At 52.5% G+C, this 20679-nt stretch overlaps 1 non-coding gene across 1 annotated transcript; it reads right to left on the bottom strand.

The window, feature by feature from the left end:
• Positions 1–375: 375 nt before the first annotated feature.
• Positions 376–448, bottom strand: TRNAH-GUG (transfer RNA histidin (anticodon GUG)). Its single transcript has one exon. It is a non-coding gene; the product is annotated as a tRNA-His (tRNA).
• Positions 449–20679: the final 20231 nt, after the last annotated feature.

The raw sequence follows: 20679 nt of genomic DNA, 5'->3' as shown, positions 1-20679 counted from the left end.
CGTCACGGAGATAGTCGTGTTCCACTCTCACCACCCTCAGAACATTTCTCCAAAGCTATCAGCGCAAAAAAAAAGAGACACACCGTTCTCGGGAGGGCTCGAGCCTCCAACCTTTTGGTTAACAGCCGATCCGCTAGCCAATTGCGCCACGGAGATTGTCGTGCTCCACTCTCACCACCGTAGTACATTTCTACAAAGCTATCAGCGCAAAGAAAAATAGAGACACACCGCTCTCGGGAGGGCTCGAACCTCCAACGTTTTGGTTAACAGCCGAACGTGCTAGCCAATTGCGCCACGGAGATATTCGTGCTCAATTCTCACCACCATCAGAACATTTCTCCAAATCTATCAGCACAAAGAAAAAAAGCGACACACTTCTCATGGGAGGGCTCGAACCTCCAACGTTTTGGTTCACAGCCAAACGCGCTAGCCAATTGTGCCACAGAGATATTCGTGCTCCACTCTCACCACCGTCAAAACATTTCTACAAAGCTATCAGCGCAAAGAAAAACAGAGACACACCGCTCTCGGGAGGGCTCGAACCTCCAAACTTTTGGTTAACAGCCGAACAAGCAAGCCAATTGCGTCACGGAGATAGTCGTGTTCCACTCTAACCACCATCAGAACATTTCTCCATAACTGTCAGCGTAAAGAAAAAAGAGACACACTGCTCTCGGGAGGGCTCGAACCTCCAACCTTTTGGTTAACAGCCGATCGCGGTAGCCAATTGCACCACGGAGACAGTCGTGCTCCACTCACACCACCGTCAGAACATTTCTACAAAGCTAGCAGCGCAAATAAAAAAGAGACACACCGCTCTCGGGAGGGCTCGAACCTCCAACGTTTTGGTTAACAGCCGAACAAGCTAGCCAATTGCGTCACGGAGATAGTCGTGTTCCACTCTAACCACCATCAGAACATTTCTACATAACTGTCAGCGTAAAGAAAAAAGAGACACACTGCTCTCGGGAGGGCTCGAACCTCCAACCTTTTGGTTAACAGCCGATCGCGGTAGCCAATTGCACCACGGAGACAGTCGTGCTCCACTCTCAGCACCGTCAGAACATTTCTACAAAGCTATCAGTGCAAAGAAAAAAAAAGAGACACACCGCTCTCCTGAGGCCTCGAACCTCCTAACTTTTGGTTAACAGCCGGACGCGCTAGGCAATTGCGTCACGGAGATAGTCGTGTTCCACTCTCACCACCGTCAGAACATTTCTCCATAGCTGTGAGCGCAAAACAAGTGACACACCGCTCATGGCAGGGCTCGAACCTCCCACCTTCTGGTTAACAGCCGATCGTGCTAGCCAATTGCGCCACGTAGACAGTCGTGCTCTACTCTCACCACCGTCAGAACATTTCTCCAAAGCTTATCAGCGCAACAAAGCGACACACCGCTCATGGAAGGGCTCGAACCTCCAACCTTTCCGTTAATAGCCGAACGCGCTAGCCAGTTGCGTCACGGAGACAGTCGTGCTCCACTCTCACCATGTTCAGAACATTTCTCCAAAGGTAGCAGCGCAAAGAAAAAAAGTGACACACCGCACATAGCAGGGCTCGAACCTCCAACCTTTTTGTTATTAGCCGACCGTGCTAGCCAATTGCGCCACGTAGACAGTCGTGCTCTACTCTCACCACCGTCAGAACATTTCTCCACAGCTGTCAGCGCAAAGAAAAAAGAGACAAACCACTCTCGGGAGGGCTCGAACCTCCAACCTTTTGGTTAACAGATGATCGCGCTAGCCAATTCTGCCACAAAAACAGTCGTTCTTCACTCTCACCACCGTCAGAACATATCTCCAAAGCTATCAGCGCAAAGAAAAAATAAGAGACACACCGCTCTCCGGAGGGCTCGAACCTGCGAACTTTTAGTTAACAGCCGAACAAGCTAGCCAATAGCGTCACGGAGATAGTCGTGTTCCACTCTAACCACCGTCAAAACATTTCTCCGTAGCTGTCAGCGCAAAGAAAAAAGAGACACACTGCTCTCGGGAGGGCTCGAACTTCCAACCTTTCGGTTAACAGCCGAACGCGCTAGCCAATAGCGTCACGGAGATCGTCGTGTTCCACTCTCACCACCCTAAGAACATTTCTCCAAAGCTATCAGCGCAAAGAAAAAAAGAGACACAACGCTCTCGGGAGGGCTTGAGCCTCCAACCTTTTGGTTAACAGCCGATCGCGCTAGCCAATTGCGCCACGGAGATTGTCGTGCTCCACTCTCACCACCGTCAGAACATTTCTCCAAAGCTATCAGCGCAAAAAAAGCGACACACCGCTCATTGGAGGGCTCGAACCTCCAACCTTTCCGTTAACAGCCGAACGTGCTAAAAAATTGCGTCACGGAGACAGTCGTGCTCCACTCTCACCATGGTCAGAACATTTCTCCAAAGGTATCAGCGCAAAGAAAAAAAGGCGACACACCACTCTCGAGAGGGCTCGAACCTCCAACCTTTTTGTTAACAGCCGATCGTGCTAGCCAATTGCATCACGTAGACAGTCGTGCTCTACTCTCACCACCGTCACAACATTTCTCCACAGCTGTCAGCGCAAAGAAAAAGGAGACACACCGCTCTCGAGAGGGCTCGAACCTCCAACCTTTTGGTTAACAGCTGAACGCGCTAGCCAATGGCGCCAAGAAGACAGTCGTGCTCTACTCTCACCATCGTCAGAACATTTCTACAAAGCTATCAGCGCAAAGAAAAAAAGCGACACACTGCTCCCGGGAGGACTCGAACCTCCAACCTTTCAGTTAACAGTTGATCGCGCTAGCCAATTCTGCCACTGAAACAGTCGTGCTCCACTCTCACCACCGTCAGAACATTCCTCTAAAGCTATCAGCGCAAAGAAAAAAAAGAGACACACCGCTCTCCGGAGGGCTCGAACCTCCAACCTTTTGGTTAACAGCCGAACGCGCTAGCCAATTGCGTCACGGAGATAGTCGTGTTCCACTCTCTACACCCTCAGAACGTTTCTTCAAAGCTATCAGCGCAAAGAAAAAAGAGACACACCGCTCTCGCGAGGGCTCGAACCTCCAACCTTTTGGTTAACAGCCGATCGCGGTAGCCAATTGCACCACGGAGACAGTCGTGCTCCACTCTCACCATCGTCAGAACATTTCTACAAAGCTATCAGCGCAAAGAAAAAAAGAGACACCGCTCTCGGGAGGGCTCGAACCTCCAACGTTTTGGTTAACAGCCGAACGTGCTAGCCAATTGCGCCACGGAGATATTCGTGCTCAACTCTCACCACCATCAGAACAATTCTCCAAGTCTATCATCGCAAAGAAAAAAAGCGCCACACTTCTCATGGGAGGGCTCGAACCTCCAACGTTTTGGTTCACAGCCGAACGCGCTAGCCAATTGTGCCACAGAGATATTCGTGCTCCACTCTCACTACCGTCAGAAAATTTCTACAAAGCTATCAGCGCAAAGAAAAAAAGAGACACACCGCTCTCGGGAGGGCTCGAACCTCCAACCTTTTGGTTAACAACCGATCGCGCTAGCCGATTGCGCCACGGAGATTGTCGTGCTCCACTCACACCACCATCAGAACATTTCTCCAAAGCTATCAGCGCGAAAAAAAGCAACACAACACTCTCGGGAGGGCTTGAACCTCCAACCTTTTGGTTAACAGCTGAACGCGCTAGCCAATCGCGCCTCGGAGATAGTCGTGCTCCACTCTCACCACCGTCAGAACATTTCTCCAAAGCTATCAGCGCAAAAAAGCGACACACCGCTCATGGAAGGGCTCGAACCTTCAACCTTTCCGTTAACAGCCGAACGCGCTAGCCAATTGCGTCACGGAGACAGTCGTGCTCCACTCTCACCATGGTCAGAACATTCCTCTAAAGCTATCAGCGCAAAGAAAAAAAAGAGACACACCGCTCTCCGGAGGGCTCGAACCTCCAACCTTTTGGTTAACAGCCGAACGCGCTAGCCAATTGCGTCACGGAGATAGTCGTGTTCCACTCTCTACACCCTCAGAACGTTTCTTCAAAGCTATCAGCGCAAAGAAAAAAAGAGACACACCGCTCTCGCGAGGGCTCGAACCTCCAACCTTTTGGTTAACAGCCGATCGCGGTAGCCAATTGCACCACGGAGACAGTCGTGCTCCACTCTCACCATCGTCAGAACATTTCTACAAAGCTATCAGCGCAAAGAAAAAAAGAGACACACCGCTCTCGGGAGGGCTCGAACCTCCAACGTTTTGGTTAACAGCCGAACGTGCTAGCCAATTGCGCCACGGAGATATTCGTGCTCAACTCTCACCACCATCAGAACAATTCTCCAAGTCTATCAACGCAAAGAAAAAAAGCGCCACACTTCTCATGGGAGGGCTCGAACCTCCAACGTTTTGGTTCACAGCCGAACGCGCTAGCCAATTGTGCCACAGAGATATTCGTGCTCCACTCTCACTACCGTCAGAAAATTTCTACAAAGCTATCAGCGCAAAGAAAAAAAGAGACACACCGCTCTCGGGAGGGCTCGAACCTCCAACCTTTTGGTTAACAACCGATCGCGCTAGCCGATTGCGCCACGGAGATTGTCGTGCTCCACTCTCACCACCATCAGAACATTTCTCCAAAGCTATCAGCGCGAAAAAAAGCAACACAACACTCTCGGGAGGGCTTGAACCTCCAACCTTTTGGTTAACAGCTGAACGCGCTAGCCAATCGCGCCTCGGAGATAGTCGTGCTCCACTCTCACCACCGTCAGAACATTTCTCCAAAGCTATCAGCGCAAAAAAGCGACAAACCGCTCATGGAAGGGCTCGAACCTTCAACCTTTCCGTTAACAGCCGAACGCGCTAGCCAATTGCGTCACGGAGACAGTCGTGCTCCACTCTCACCATGGTCAGAACATTTCTTCGAAGGTAGCAGCGCAAAGAAAAAAAGCAATACACCGCTCATAGCAGGGCTCGAACCTCCAACTTTTTGGTTATTAGCCGATCGTGATAGCCAATTGCGCCACGTAGACAGTCGTGCTCCACTCTCACCACCATCAGAACATTTCTACACAGCTGTCAGCGCAAAGAAAAAAGAGACAAACCGCTCTCGGGAGGGCTCGAACCTCCAACCTTCTGGTTAACAGTTGTTCGCGCTAGGCAATTGTGGCGCAAAAAAAGTCGTTCTCCACTCTCACCACCGTCAGAACATTTCTCCAAAGCTATCAGCGCAAAGAAAAAAAAAGAGACACACCGCTCTCCGGAGGGCTCGAACCTCCAAACTTTTGGTTAACAGCCGAACAAGCTAGCCAATTGCGTTAGGGAGATAGTCGTGTTCCACTCTAACCACCGTCAGAACATTTCTCCATAGCTGTCAGCGCAAAGAAAAAAGAGACACACTGCTCTCGGGAGGGCTCGAACCTCCAACCCTTTGGTTAACAGCTGAACGCGCTAGCCAATTGCGCCAAGGAAGTAATCGTGCTCTACTCTCACCACCATCAGAACATTTCTACAAAGCTATCAGCGCAAAAAAAGCGACACACTGCTCCCGGGAGGGCTAGAACCTTCAAACTTAAGTTAAGAGTTGATCGCGCTAGCCATTTCTGCCATGGAAACAGTCGTGCTCCACTCTCACCACCGTCAGAACATTCCTCCAAAGCTATCAGCGCAAAGAAAAAAGAGACACACCGCTCTCCAGAGGGCTCGAACCTCCAACCTTTTGGTTAACAGCCGAACGGGCTAGCCAATTGCATCACGGAGATGGTCGTGTTCCACTCTCACCACCCTCAGAACATTTCTCCGCAGCTGTCAGCGCAAAGAAAAAAGAGACACACCGCTCTCGAGAGGGCTCGAACCTCCAACCTTTTGGTTAACAGCTGAACGCGCTAGCCAATGGCGCCAAGGAGATAGTCGTGCTCTACCCTCACCACCGTTAGAACATTTCTCCAAAGCTATCAGCGCGAAGAAAAAAAGCGACACACTGCTCCCGGGAGGGCTTGAACCTTCAACCTTTGAGTTAACAGTTGATCGCGCTAGCCAATTCTGCCATGGAAACAGTCGTGCTCCACTCTCACTACCGTCAGAACATTCCTCCAGAGCTATCAGCGCAAAGAAAAAAAAGAGACACACCGCTCTCCGGAGGGCTCGAACCACCAACCTTTTCGTTAACAGCCGAACGCGCTAGCCAATTGCATCACGGAGATAGTCGTGTTCCACTCTCACCGCCCTCAGAACGTTTCTGCAAAGCTATCAGCGCAAAGAAAAAAAGAGACACACCGCTCTCGGGAGGGCTCGAACTTCCAACGTTTTGGTTCACAGCCGAACACGCTAGCCAATTGCGTCACGGAGATATTCGTGCTCCACTCTCACCACCTTCAGAACATTTCTACAAAGCTATCAGCGCAAAGAAAAAAAGAGACACACCGCTCTCGGGAGGGCTCGAACCTCCAACCTTTTGGTTAACAGCTGAACGCGCTAGCCAATTGCACCCCGGAGATAGTCGTGCTCCACTCTCACCACCGTCAGAACATTTCTCCCAAGCTATCAGCGCAAAAAAAGCGACACATCGCTCATGGAAGGGCTCGAACCTCCAACCTTTCCGTTAACAGCCGAACGCGCTAGCCGTTTGCGTCACGGAGACAGTCGTGCTCCACTCTCAACATGGTCAGAACATTTCTCCAAAGGTAGCAGCGCAAAAAAAAGCGACACACCGCTCATGGCAGGGCTCGAACCTCCCACCTTTTGGTTAACAGCCGATCGTGCTAGCCAATTGCGCCACGTAGACAGTCGTGCTCTACTCTCACCACTGTCAGAACATTTCTCCACAGCTGTCAGCGCAAAAAAAAAGAGACACACCGCTGTCGGGAGGGCTCGAACCTCCAACCTTTTGGTTAACAGCTGAACGCGCTAGCCAATTGCGCCAAGGAGATAGTCGTGCTCCACTCTCACCACCGTCAGAACATTTCTCCAAAGCTGTCAGCGCAAAGAAAAAAAAGAGGCACACCGCTCTCCTCAGGGCTCGAACCTCCAAACTTTTGGTTGACAGCCGAACGCGCTAGGCAATTGCGTCACGGAGATAGTCGTGTTCTACTCTCACCACCGTCAGAACATTTCTCCATAGCTGTCAGAGCAAAGAAAAAGAGAAACACTGCTCTCGGGAGGTCTCGAACCTGCAACCTTTTGGTTAACAGCTGAACGCGCTAGCCAATTGCGCCAAGGAGGTAGTCGTGCTCTACTCTCACCACCGTCAGAAAATTTCTCCAAACCTATCAGCGCGAATAAAAAAAACGACACACCGTTCCCGGAGGGCTCGAACCTACAACCTTTCGGTTAACAGCTGATCGCGCTAGCCAATTGCGTCACGGAGACAGTCATGCTCCAATCTCACCATGGTCAGAACATGTCTCCAAAGATATCAGCGCAAAGAAAAAAATGCGACACACCACTCATGGCAGGGCTCGAACCTCCAACCTTTTGGTTAACAGCCGAACGCGCTAGGCAATTGCATCACGGAGATAGTCGTGTTCCACTCTCACCACCGTCAGAACATTTCTCCATAGCTGTCAGCGCAATAAAAATTGACACACCGCTCATGGCAGGGCTCGAACCTCCCACCTTCTGGTTAACAGCCGATCGTGCTAGCCAATTGCGCCACGTAGACAGTCGTGCTCTACTCTCACCACCGTCAGAACATTTCTCCAAAGCTATCAGCGCAAAAACGCGACACACCGCTCATGGAAGGGCTCGAACCTCCAACCTTTCTGTTAACAGCCGAACGCGCTAGCCAATTGCGTCTCAGAGACAGTCGTGCTCCACTCTCACCATGGTCAGAACATTTCTCCAAAGGTAGCAGCGCAAAGAAAAAAAAGTGACACACCGCTCATAGGAGGGCTCGAACCTCCAACCTTTTGGTTATTAGCCGATCGTGCTAGCCGATTGCGCCACGTAGACATACGTGCTCTACTCTCACCACCGTCAGAACATTTCTCCACAGCTGTCAGCGCAAAGAAAAAAGAGACACACTGCTCTCGGGAGGGCTCGAACCTCCTACCTTTTGGTTAACAGCTGAACGCGCTAGCCAATTGCGCCAAGGAGGTAATCGTTCTCTACTCTCACCACCGTCAGAACATTTCTCCACAGCTATCAGCGCAAAGAAAAAAAGCGACAAACTGCTCCCGGAAGGGCTCGAACTTCCAACCTTTTGGTTAACAGCCGATCGCGCTAGCCAATTGCGCCACGGAGATTGTCGTGCTCCACTCTCACCACCGTCAGAACATTTCTCCAAAGCTATCAGCGCAAAAAAAGCGACACACCGCTCATGGGAGGGCTCGAACCTCCAACCTTTCCGTTAACAGCCGAACGTGCTAAAAAAGTGCATCACGGAGACAGTCGTGCTCCACTCTCACAATGGTCAGAACATTTCTCCAAAGGTATCAGCGCAAAGAAAAAAAAGGCGACACACCACTCTCGAGAGGGCTCGAACCTCCAACCTTTTGGTTAACAGCCGATCGTGCTAGCCAATTGCATCACGTAGGCAGTCGTGCTCTACTCTAACCACCGTCACAACATTTCTCCACAGCTGTCCGTGCAAAGAAAAAGGAGACACACCGCTCTCGAGAGGGCTCGAACCTCCAACCTTTTGGTTAACAGCTGAACGCGCTAGCCAATGGCGCCAAGGAGACAGTCGTGCTTACTCTTACCACCGTTAGAACATTTCTCCAAAGCTATCAGCGCAAAGAAAAAAAGCGACACACTGCTCCCGGGAGGACTCGAACCTCCAACCTTTCAGTTAACAGTTGATCGCGCTAGCCAATTCTGCCACGGAAACAGTCGTGCTCCACTCTCACCACCGTCAGAACATGCCTCCAAAGCTATCAGCGCAAAGCAAAAAAAAGGAGACACACCGCTCTCCAGAGGGCTCGAACCTCCAACCGTTTGGTTAACAGCCGAACGCGCTAGCCAATTACGTCACGGAGATAGTCGTGTTCCACTCTCACCACCCTCAGAACGTTTTTTCAAAGCTATCAGCGCAAAGAAAAAAAGAGACACACCGCTCTCGGGAGGGCTCGAACCTCCAACCTTTTGGTTAACAGCCGATCGTGGTAGCCAATTGCACCACGGAGACAGTCGTGCTCCACTCTCACCACCGTCAGAACATTTCTACAAAGCTAACAGCGCAAAGAAAAAAAGAGACACACCGCTCTCGGGAGGGCTTGAACCTTCAACGTTTTGGTTAACAGCCGAACGTGCTAGCCAATTGCGCCAAGGAGATAGTCGTGCTCCACTCTCACCACCGTCAGAACATTTCTCCACAGCTGTCAGCGCAAAGAAAAAAGAGACAAACCGCTCTCAGGAGGGCTCGAACCTCCAACCTTTTGGTTAACAGTTGATCGCGCTAGCCAATTGTGCCACAAAAACAGTCGTGCTCCACTCTCACCACCGTCAGAACATGCCTCCAAAGCTATCAGCGCAAAGCAAAAAAAAGGATACACACCGCTCTCCAGAGGGCTCGAACCTCCAACCTTTTGGTTAACAGCCGAACGCGCTAGCCAATTACGTCACGGAGATAGTCGTGTTCCACTCTCACCACCCTCAGAACATTTATCCAAAGCTATCAGCGCAAAAAAGCGACACACGGCTCATGGAAGGGCTCGAACCTCCAACCTTTCCGTTAACAGCCGAACGCGCTAGCCAATTGCGTCACGGAGACAGTCGTGCTCCACTCTCACCATGGTCAGAACATTTCTTCGAAGGTAGCAGCGCAAAGAAAAAAAAGCGACACACCACTCATAGCAGGGCTCGAACCTCCAACCTTTTGGTTATTACCCGATCCTGCTAGCCAAATGCGCCACGTAGACAGTCGTGCTCCACTATCACCACCGTCAGAACATTTCTCCACAGCTGTCAGCGCAAAGAAAAAAGAGACAAACCGCTCTCGGGAGGGCTCGAACCTCCAACCTTTTGGTTAACAGTTGATCGCGCTAGCCAATTGTGCCACAAAAACAGTCGTTCTCCACTCTCACCACCGTCAGAACATTTATCCAAAGCTATCAGCGCAAAGAAAAAAAGAGACACACCACTCTCCGGAGGGCTCGAACCTCCAAACTTTTGGTTAACAGCCGAACAAGCTAGCCAATTGCGTTAGGGAGATAGTCGTGTTCCACTCTAACCACTGTCAGAACATTTCTCCATAGCTGTCAGCGCAAAGAAAAAAGAGACACACTGCTCTCGGGAGGGCTCGAACCTCCAACCTTTTGGTTAACAGCTGAACGCGCTAGCCAATGGCGCCAAGGAGATAGTCGTGCTCTACTCTCACCACCGTTAGAACATTTCTCCAAAGCTATCAGCGCAAAGAAAAAAAGCGACACACTGCTCCCGGGAGGGCTCGAACCTTCAACCTTTCAGTTAACAGTTGATCGCGCTAGCCAATTCTGCCATGGAAACAGTTGTGCTCCACTCTCACCACCGTCAGAACATTTCTCCAAAGCTATCAGCGCAAAGAAAAAAAAGAGACACACCGCTCTCCTGAGGGCTCGAACCTCCAAACTTTTGGTTAACAGCCGAACGCGCTAGGCAATTGCGTCACGGAGATAGTCGTGTTCTACTCTCACCACCGTCAGAACATTTCTCCAAAGCTATCAGCGCGAATAAAAAAAACGACACACCGTTCCCGGAGGGCTCGAACCTCCAACCTTTCGGTTAACAGCCGATCGCGCTAGCCAATTGCGTCACGGAGACAGTCATGCTCCACTCTCACCATGGTCAGAACATGTCTCCAAAGATATCAGCGCGAAGAAAAAAAAAGCGACACACCGCTCATGGCAGGGCTCGAACCTCCCACTTTTTGGTTAACAGCCGATCGTGCTAGCCGACTGCGCCACGTAGACAGTCGTGCTCTACTCTCACCACCGTCAGAACATTTCTCCACAGCTGTCAGCGCAAAGAAAAAAGAGACAAACCGCTCTCGGGAGGGCTCGAACCTCCAACCTTTTGGTTAACAGTTGATCGCGCTAGCCAATTGTGCCACAAAAACAGTCGTTCTCCACTCTCACCACCGTCAGAACATTTATCCAAAGCTATCAGCGCAAAGAAAAAAAGAGACACACCACTCTCCGGAGGGCTCGAACCTCCAAACTTTTGGTTAACAGCCGAACAAGCTAGCCAATTGCGTTAGGGAGATAGTCGTGTTCCACTCTAACCACCGTCAGAAGATTTCTCCATAGCTGTCAGCGCAAAGAAAAAAGAGACACACTGCTCTCAGGAGGGCTCGAACCTCCAACCTTTTGGTTAACAGCCGAACGCGCTAGCCAATTGCGCCAAGGAAGTAATCGTGCTCTAGTCTCTCCACCGTCAGAACATTTCTACAAAGCTATCAGCGCAAAAAAAGCGGCACACTGCTCCCGGGAGGGCTAGAACCTTCAACCTTAAGTTAACAGTTGATCGCGCTAGCCAATTCTGCCATGCAAACAGTCGTGCTCCACTCTCACCACCGTCAGAACATTCCTCCAAAGCTATCAGTGCAAAGAAACAAAAGAGACACACCGCTCTCCAGAGGGCTCGAACCTCCAACCTTTTGGTTAACAGCCGAACGGGCTAGCCAATTTCATCACGGAGATAGTCGTGTTCCACTCTCACCACCCTCAGAACATTTCTCCGCAGCTGTCAGCGCAAAGAAAAAAGAGACACACCGCTCTCGAGAGGGCTCGAACCTCCAACCTTTTGGTTAACAGCTGAACGCACTAGCCAATGGCGCCAAGGAGATAGTCGTGCTCTACTCTCACCACCGTTAGAACATTTCTCCAAAGCTATCAGCGCGAAGAGAAAAAACGACACACTGCTCCCGGGAGGGCTCGAACCTTCAACCTTCGAGTTAACAGTTGATCGCGCTAGCCAATTCTGCCAAGGAAACAGTCGTGCTCTACTCTCACCACCGTCAGAACATTCTCCAGAGCTATCAGCGCAAAGAAAAAACAGAGACACACCGCTCTCCGGAGGGCTCGAACCACCAATTTTTTCGTTAACAGCCGAACGCGCTAGCCAATTGCATCACGGAGATAGTCGTGTTCCACTCTCACCACACTCAGAACGTTTCTGCAAAGCTATCAGCGCAAAGAAAAAAAGAGACACACCGCTCTCGGGAGGGCTCAAACTTCCAACGTTTTGGTTCACAGCCGAACACGCTAGCCAATTGCGCCACGGAGATATTCGTGCTCCACTCTCACCACCTTCAGAACATTTCTCCAAAGCTATCAGCGCAAAGAAAAAAAGAGACACACCGCTCTCGGGAGGGCTCGAACCTCCAACCTTTTGGTTAACAGCCGATCGCGGTAGCCAATTGCGCCACGGAGACAGTCGTGCTCCACTCTCACCACCGTCAGAACATTTCTCCAAAGCTATCAGCGCAAAGAAAAAAAGAGACACACCGCTCTCCGGAGGGCTCGAACCTCCAAATTTTGGTTAACAGCCGAACAAGCAAGCCAATTGCGTCACGGAGATAGTCGTGTTCCACTCTAACCACCATCAGAACATTTCTCCATAACTGTCAGCGTAAAGAAAAAAGAGACACACTGCTCTCGGGAGGGCTCGAACCTCCAACCTTTTGGTTAACAGCCGATCGCGGTAGCCAATTGCACCACGGAGACAGTCGTGCTCCACTCACACCACCGTCAGAACATTTCTACAAAGCTAGCAGCGCAAATAAAAAAGAGACACACCGCTCTCGGGAGGGCTCGAACCTCCAACGTTTTGGTTAACAGCCGAACAAGCTAGCCAATTGCGTCACGGAGATAGTCGTGTTCCACTCTAACCACCATCAGAACATTTCTACAAAGCTATCAGTGCAAAGAAAAAAAAAGAGACACACCGCTCTCCTGAGGCCTCGAACCTCCTAACTTTTGGTTAACAGCCGGACGCGCTAGGCAATTGCGTCACGGAGATAGTCGTGTTCCACTCTCACCACCGTCAGAACATTTCTCCATAGCTGTGAGCGCAAAACAAGTGACACACCGCTCATGGCAGGGCTCGAACCTCCCACCTTCTGGTTAACAGCCGATCGTGCTAGCCAATTGCGCCATGTAGACAGTCGTGCTCTACTCTCACCACCGTCAGAACATTTCTCCAAAGCTTATCAGCGCAACAAAGCGACACACCGCTCATGGAAGGGCTCGAACCTCCAACCTTTCCGTTAATAGCCGAACGCGCTAGCCAGTTGCGTCACGGAGACAGTCGTGCTCCACTCTCACCATGTTCAGAACATTTCTCCAAAGGTAGCAGCGCAAAGAAAAAAAGTGACACACCGCACATAGCAGGGCTCGAACCTCCAACCTTTTTGTTATTAGCCGACCGTGCTAGCCAATTGCGCCACGTAGACAGTCGTGCTCTACTCTCACCACCGTCAGAACATTTCTCCACAGCTGTCAGCGCAAAGAAAAAAGAGACAAACCACTCTCGGGAGGGCTCGAACCTCCAACCTTTTGGTTAACAGATGATCGCGCTAGCCAATTCTGCCACAAAAACAGTCGTTCTTCACTCTCACCACCGTCAGAACATATCTCCAAAGCTATCAGCGCAAAGAAAAAATAAGAGACACACCGCTCTCCGGAGGGCTCGAACCTGCGAACTTTTAGTTAACAGCCGAACAAGCTAGCCAATAGCGTCACGGAGATAGTCGTGTTCCACTCTAACCACCGTCAAAACATTTCTCCGTAGCTGTCAGCGCAAAGAAAAAAGAGACACACTGCTCTCGGGAGGGCTCGAACTTCCAACCTTTCGGTTAACAGCCGAACGCGCTAGGCAATAGCGTCACGGAGATCGTCGTGTTCCACTCTCACCAACCTAAGAACATTTCTCCAAAGCTATCAGCGCAAAGAAAAAAAGAGACACAACGCTCTCGGGAGGGCTCGAGCCTCCAACCTTTTGGTTAACAGCCGAACGCGCTAGCCAATTGCGCCACGGAGATTGTCGTGCTCCACTCTCACCACCGTCAGAACATTTCTCCAAAGCTATCAGCGCAAAAAAAGCGACACACCGCTCATTGGAGGGCTCGAACCTCCAACCTTTCCGTTAACAGCCGAACGTGCTAAAAAATTGCGTCACGGAGACAGTCGTGCTCCACTCTCACCATGGTCAGAACATTTCTCCAAAGGTATCAGCGCAAAGAAAAAAAGGCGACACACCACTCTCGAGAGGGCTCGAACCTCCAACCTTTTTGTTAACAGCCGATCGTGCTAGCCAATTGCATCACGTAGACAGTCGTGCTCTACTCTCACCACCGTCACAACATTTCTCCACAGCTGTCAGCGCAAAGAAAAAGGAGACACACCGCTCTCGAGAGGGCTCGAACCTCCAACCTTTTGGTTAACAGCTGAACGCGCTAGCCAATGGCGCCAAGAAGACAGTCGTGCTCTACTCTCACCATCGTCAGAACATTTCTACAAAGCTATCAGCGCAAAGAAAAAAAGCGACACACTGCTCCCGGGAGGACTCGAACCTCCAACCTTTCAGTTAACAGTTGATCGCGCTAGCCAATTCTGCCACTGAAACAGTCGTGCTCCACTCTCACCACCGTCAGAACATTCCTCTAAAGCTATCAGCGCAAAGAAAAAAAAGAGACACACCGCTCTCCGGAGGGCTCGAACCTCCAACCTTTTGGTTAACAGCCGAACGCGCTAGCCAATTGCGTCACGGAGATAGTCGTGTTCCACTCTCTACACCCTCAGAACGTTTCTTCAAAGCTATCAGCGCAAAGAAAAAAGAGACACACCGCTCTCGCGAGGGCTCGAACCTCCAACCTTTTGGTTAACAGCCGATCGCGGTAGCCAATTGCACCACGGAGACAGTCGTGCTCCACTCTCACCATCGTCAGAACATTTCTACAAAGCTATCAGCGCAAAGAAAAAAAGAGACACACCGCTCTCGGGAGGGCTCGAACCTCCAACGTTTTGGTTAACAGCCGAACGTGCTAGCCAATTGCGCCACGGAGATATTCGTGCTCAACTCTCACCACCATCAGAACAATTCTCCAAGTCTATCAGCGCAAAGAAAAAAAGCGCCACACTTCTCATGGGAGGGCTCGAACCTCCAACGTTTTGGTTCACAGCCGAACGCGCTAGCCAATTGTGCCACAGAGATATTCGTGCTCCACTCTCACTACCGTCAGAAAATTTCTACAAAGCTATCAGCGCAAAGAAAAAAAGAGACACACCGCTCTCGGGAGGGCTCGAACCTCCAACCTTTTGGTTAACAACCGATCGCGCTAGCCGATTGCGCCACGGAGATTGTCGTGCTCCACTCACACCACCATCAGAACATTTCTCCAAAGCTATCAGCGCGAAAAAAAGCAACACAACACTCTCGGGAGGGCTTGAACCTCCAACCTTTTGGTTAACAGCTGAACGCGCTAGCCAATCGCGCCTCGGAGATAGTCGTGCTCCACTCTCACCACCGTCAGAACATTTCTCCAAAGCTATCAGCGCAAAAAAGCGACACACCGCTCATGGAAGGGCTCGAACCTTCAACCTTTCCGTTAACAGCCGAACGCGCTAGCCAATTGCGTCACGGAGACAGTCGTGCTCCACTCTCACCATGGTCAGAACATTCCTCTAAAGCTATCAGCGCAAAGAAAAAAAAGAGACACACCGCTCTCCGGAGGGCTCGAACCTCCAACCTTTTGGTTAACAGCCGAACGCGCTAGCCAATTGCGTCACGGAGATAGTCGTGTTCCACTCTCTACACCCTCAGAACGTTTCTTCAAAGCTATCAGCGCAAAGAAAAAAAGAGACACACCGCTCTCGCGAGGGCTCGAACCTCCAACCTTTTGGTTAACAGCCGATCGCGGTAGCCAATTGCACCACGGAGACAGTCGTGCTCCACTCTCACCATCGTCAGAACATTTCTACAAAGCTATCAGCGCAAAGAAAAAAAGAGACACACCGCTCTCGGGAGGGCTCGAACCTCCAACGTTTTGGTTAACAGCCGAACGTGCTAGCCAATTGCGCCACGGAGATATTCGTGCTCAACTCTCACCACCATCAGAACAATTCTCCGAGTCTATCAACGCAAAGAAAAAAAGCGCCACACTTCTCATGGGAGGGCTCGAACCTCCAACGTTTTGGTTCACAGCCGAACGCGCTAGCCAATTGTGCCACAGAGATATTCGTGCTCCACTCTCACTACCGTCAGAAAATTTCTACAAAGCTATCAGCGCAAAGAAAAAAAGAGACACACCGCTCTCGGGAGGGCTCGAACCTCCAACCTTTTGGTTAACAACCGATCGCGCTAGCCGATTGCGCCACGGAGATTGTCGTGCTCCACTCTCACCACCATCAGAACATTTCTCCAAAGCTATCAGCGCGAAAAAAAGCAACACAACACTCTCGGGAGGGCTTGAACCTCCAACCTTTTGGTTAACAGCTGAACGCGCTAGCCAATCGCGCCTCGGAGATAGTCGTGCTCCACTCTCACCACCGTCAGAACATTTCTCCAAAGCTATCAGCGCAAAAAAGCGACAAACCGCTCATGGAAGGGCTCGAACCTTCAACCTTTCCGTTAACAGCCGAACGCGCTAGCCAATTGCGTCACGGAGACAGTCGTGCTCCACTCTCACCATGGTCAGAACATTTCTTCGAAGGTAGCAGCGCAAAGAAAAAAAGCAATACACCGCTCATAGCAGGGCTCGAACCTCCAACTTTTTGGTTATTAGCCGATCGTGATAGCCAATTGCGCCACGTAGACAGTCGTGCTCCACTCTCACCACCATCAGAACATTTCTCCACAGCTGTCAGCGCAAAGAAAAAAGAGACAAACCGCTCTCGGGAGGGCTCGAACCTCCAACCTTCTGGTTAACAGTTGTTCGCGCTAGGCAATTGTGGCGCAAAAAAAGTCGTTCTCCACTCTCACCACCGTCAGAACATTTCTCCAAAGCTATCAGCGCAAAGAAAAAAAAAGAGACACACCGCTCTCCGGAGGGCTCGAACCTCCAAACTTTTGGTTAACAGCCGAACAAGCTAGCCAATTGCGTTAGGGAGATAGTCGTGTTCCACTCTAACCACCGTCAGAACATTTCTCCATAGCTGTCAGCGCAAAGAAAAAAGAGACACACTGCTCTCGGGAGGGCTCGAACCTCCAACCCTTTGGTTAACAGCTGAACGCGCTAGCCAATTGCGCCAAGGAAGTAATCGTGCTCTACTCTCACCACCATCAGAACATTTCTACAAAGCTATCAGCGCAAAAAAAGCGACACACTGCTCCCGGGAGGGCTAGAACCTTCAAACTTAAGTTAAGAGTTGATCGCGCTAGCCATTTCTGCCATGGAAACAGTCGTGCTCCACTCTCACCACCGTCAGAACATTCCTCCAAAGCTATCAGCGCAAAGAAAAAAGAGAGAGAGAGAGAATAAACTTTATTGGGTTCCAGCATGCGGGATTCCCTCCGGCCGCGCAGGGCGTGGGGTTCACCCTATCTCACGTTACACTAGAAGTCCTAATGTCACGCGGGCCTAGACCTCAAGGCCTTCGTGCCCCGTCGCCGCTCGGGTTACTGGGGGTGTCCCCCTTTCGCCTTTGCAGCGCCAGTGCGACCTCGAGCTGCCGGACGGCCCTTCGCTGGTCTTCTGGGTCCGTAGACCCCACACGCTGTTCTACTTGCGGCGGTAACACCGGACCGTCCGCGCTGTCTGCGTCACATCCCCAGAGTATGTGAGCCAGGGTGGCTCTCGCGCTCGCGCACACACTGCACATTTCACTCACGTAGAGTTCGGGGCACACGTGTCGCGCTAGCGATGGGGTCAGCACAGTCTCGGTTTGGAGCTGGCGCAACCTCACCGCCTCCCACCGGGTAAGATCCCTGTGCGGAGGCGGGAAGCCACGCCGTTGCTCCCTGTACCACGCGAGGATGTCGCCGTAATCGAGCAGCTGCTCCTCGCCTTCTTCTTCGGTCGCCGTCGTGTCTTCGGAGGCGGGCGCGGCCGCGGTCCGGCACGTGGCGAGACCACGGGCCGCGGCATCCGCCTCCTCGTTGCGGTTCGGAGATCCTGGTATCAGGTCCCGACCCATGTGAGCCGGGAACCATTTTAGCGTCAGCCTCGACTTGGACTCGTCGCTTGCCAACGCCCTAGCAGCCGCCCCGCACACGGCTCCGCGCGAGAAGCTACGGATGGCCGTCTTGCTGTCACTGAGTATTGTCCGCACGCCCGGGGAGCGCGCCGCCAAGGCTATCGCCATCTCCTCGGCCTGGCTCGCGCTCCGCGTACGCACGCTGCATGACGTGACGATCTTGCCCGTCGTTGCGGCGACCGCCGCCGCCACGTAGGCGTCCTTGTTCTTGACTTTGGCCACGTCCACGTAGACGGCGCCCTCGTCGTTCTGATGTTGCAGCAGCAGCGCCCTGGCTCGCGCCGCTCGTCGTCCCTCGCTTTCGCCGGGACCCATGTTCTTTGGCAGCGGATACACCACCAGTCTTCGCATGGTTGACTCCGTGAGTGGAGACGTTTCGTGGTCTTGTTCCTCGGGGGAGGACAGGCCCACTCGTTCCAGCAGCCGCCTGCCGACCGCGGTGCGGCCCAGGCGCGTCAATTGAGCAGTACGTTGGGCCTCGCCGATCTCCGAGAGCGTGTTGTGCGCTCCCAGAGATAGCAAGGCCGTCGTCTTGGTGCCGTTGAGCAGGCCCATGGCACCCGCATACGCCTTGCGGATGGCCGCGTCGATTCGCTTCCTCTCCGCTTCCGTCCACTTGTGAAAGGCCCCCGCGTATGCTGCGTGGCTAACTGCAAAGGCCTGCAGCAGTCGCAGGAGGCTCGCTTCTCGGATTCCTCGGGACCTCGACGTGACCCTCTTGACGAGTCTCGTCGCTATCCCGATCTTCGTTACTATGTGGTTGGCTGCCGTCCCGTTCGTGCGGTGGGCGTCCACGTACATGCCTAGTACTCGGAGGCTCTGGACGTGCGGGACCGGCGTGCCGTCGCTGGCTCGGATGACTATGTTGCGTTCCGCTTCTTCCGCGGCCCGCTTTCTCCATCTTCCCGGTGGTGGGAGCACCAATAACTGGGACTTCTGTGGCGAGCACTTCAGCCCCGTGTCTCTCAGCGTGGTCTCCACGGCGTCGATCGCTGCCTGCAGTCCGGCCTCGATGTCGCCGTCACTGCCGCCCGTCGCCCATATCGTGACGTCATCGGCATAGATGCAGTACCGGATCTTCGGTTCGAGCGCGTCAAGGCTCTTGGCGACGGCGATCATCACGATGTTGAATAGAAGCGGGGATATCACGGACCCTTGTGGGGTTCCGACGCTTCCTAGCTCCCTCTCTTCGAGTCGTTCGCCTCCCACCTCTAGCCTCGCCGTGCGACGAGTGAGGAAGGATCTTACGTAGTCGTACGTGCGCTTGCCCATGTTGAGCTTTGCCACGCAGGCAAGGATGGCCGAGTGCTCCACCTTATCGAAGGCGCTCTGCAGGTCCAGGCCGAGAATGGCCCGGTTGTCTTTCTGCGGAACGCCTCCGGCTGGCTCTAGTACCTCGCGTTGCAGCAGCAACATCGCGTCTTGCGTCCCCAGGCGAGACCGGAATCCCAGCATGGAGTCGTTGTAGTGACCGTTCTCCTCCAAGTACCGCTGCCACCGGTTGTTGAGGACGTGCTCCAACACCTTGCCCACGCAGGACGTGAGCGAAATGGGGCGCAGGCCCTCTATTCCCGGCGGCTTGTTGGGCTTGGGCAGTAGTATCGTCTTGGCCGTCTTCCACTGCTTGGGAAGGCTTCCGCTCGTCCAGCAGGCGTTGAAGTACTTCGTCAGGGCCGAGACTGCAGCGTCGCTGATGTTACGCAGAGCCTTGTTTGTCACTTTGTCCGGTCCCGCGGCTGAGCGACAGTTCAGGGCGTTCGTTGCCTGGCGCACCTCCCACTCCTCGATCTCGCGGTCGAGCAGCGGGTTGGGCGCGCCGTCGTATTCCGGATGCTCCACGTGGTTTGTGGCCGGGAGGTACTTGTCGTTTAGCCGCTTGTGCATCTCCGCTTCGCCTAGCTGGTTGGCCGCGGCGTGGAGGATCTGCGACATGCGGTGTCGTTGATGTTCCTTACTCTTGGTCTCGTCCATGAGGTGGCGCAGGAGGGCCCACGTGCCTCCCCTATGGAGTTGGCCATCCGCTTCGCTACACATGGCATACCATTGCTGGGCACACAGCAATGGTATGCCAAAGAAAAAAGAGACACACCGCTCTCCAGAGGGCTCGAACCTCCAACCTTTGGTTAACAGCCGAACGGGCTAGCCAATTGCATCACGGAGATAGTCGTGTTCCACTCTCACCACCCTCAGAACATTTCTCCGCAACTGTCAGCGCAAAGAAAAAAGAGACACACCGCTCTCGAGAGGGCTCGAACCTCCAACCTTTTGGTTAACAGCTGAACGCGCTAGCCAATGGCGCCAAGGAGATAGTCGTGCTCTACCCTCACCACCGTTAGAACATTTCTCCAAAGCTATCAGCGCGAAGAAAAAAAGCGACACACTGCTCCCGGGAGGGCTTGAACCTTCAACCTTTGAGTTAACAGTTGATCGCGCTAGCCAATTCTGCCATGGAAACAGTCGTGCTCCACTCTCACTACCGTCAGAACATTCCTCCAGAGCTATCAGCGCAAAGAAAAAAAAGAGACACACCGCTCTCCGGAGGGCTCGAACCACCAACCTTTTCGTTAACAGCCGAACGCGCTAGCCAATTGCATCACGGAGATAGTCGTGTTCCACTCTCACCGCC

This window comes from Rhipicephalus microplus, chromosome 4 (genome assembly GCF_043290135.1).
Source record: "Rhipicephalus microplus isolate Deutch F79 chromosome 4, USDA_Rmic, whole genome shotgun sequence".
NCBI lineage: Eukaryota > Metazoa > Arthropoda > Arachnida > Ixodida > Ixodidae > Rhipicephalus > Rhipicephalus microplus.
Note: the sequence above shows the minus strand (reverse complement) of the source record. Positions and strands in the feature narration are given on the sequence as shown.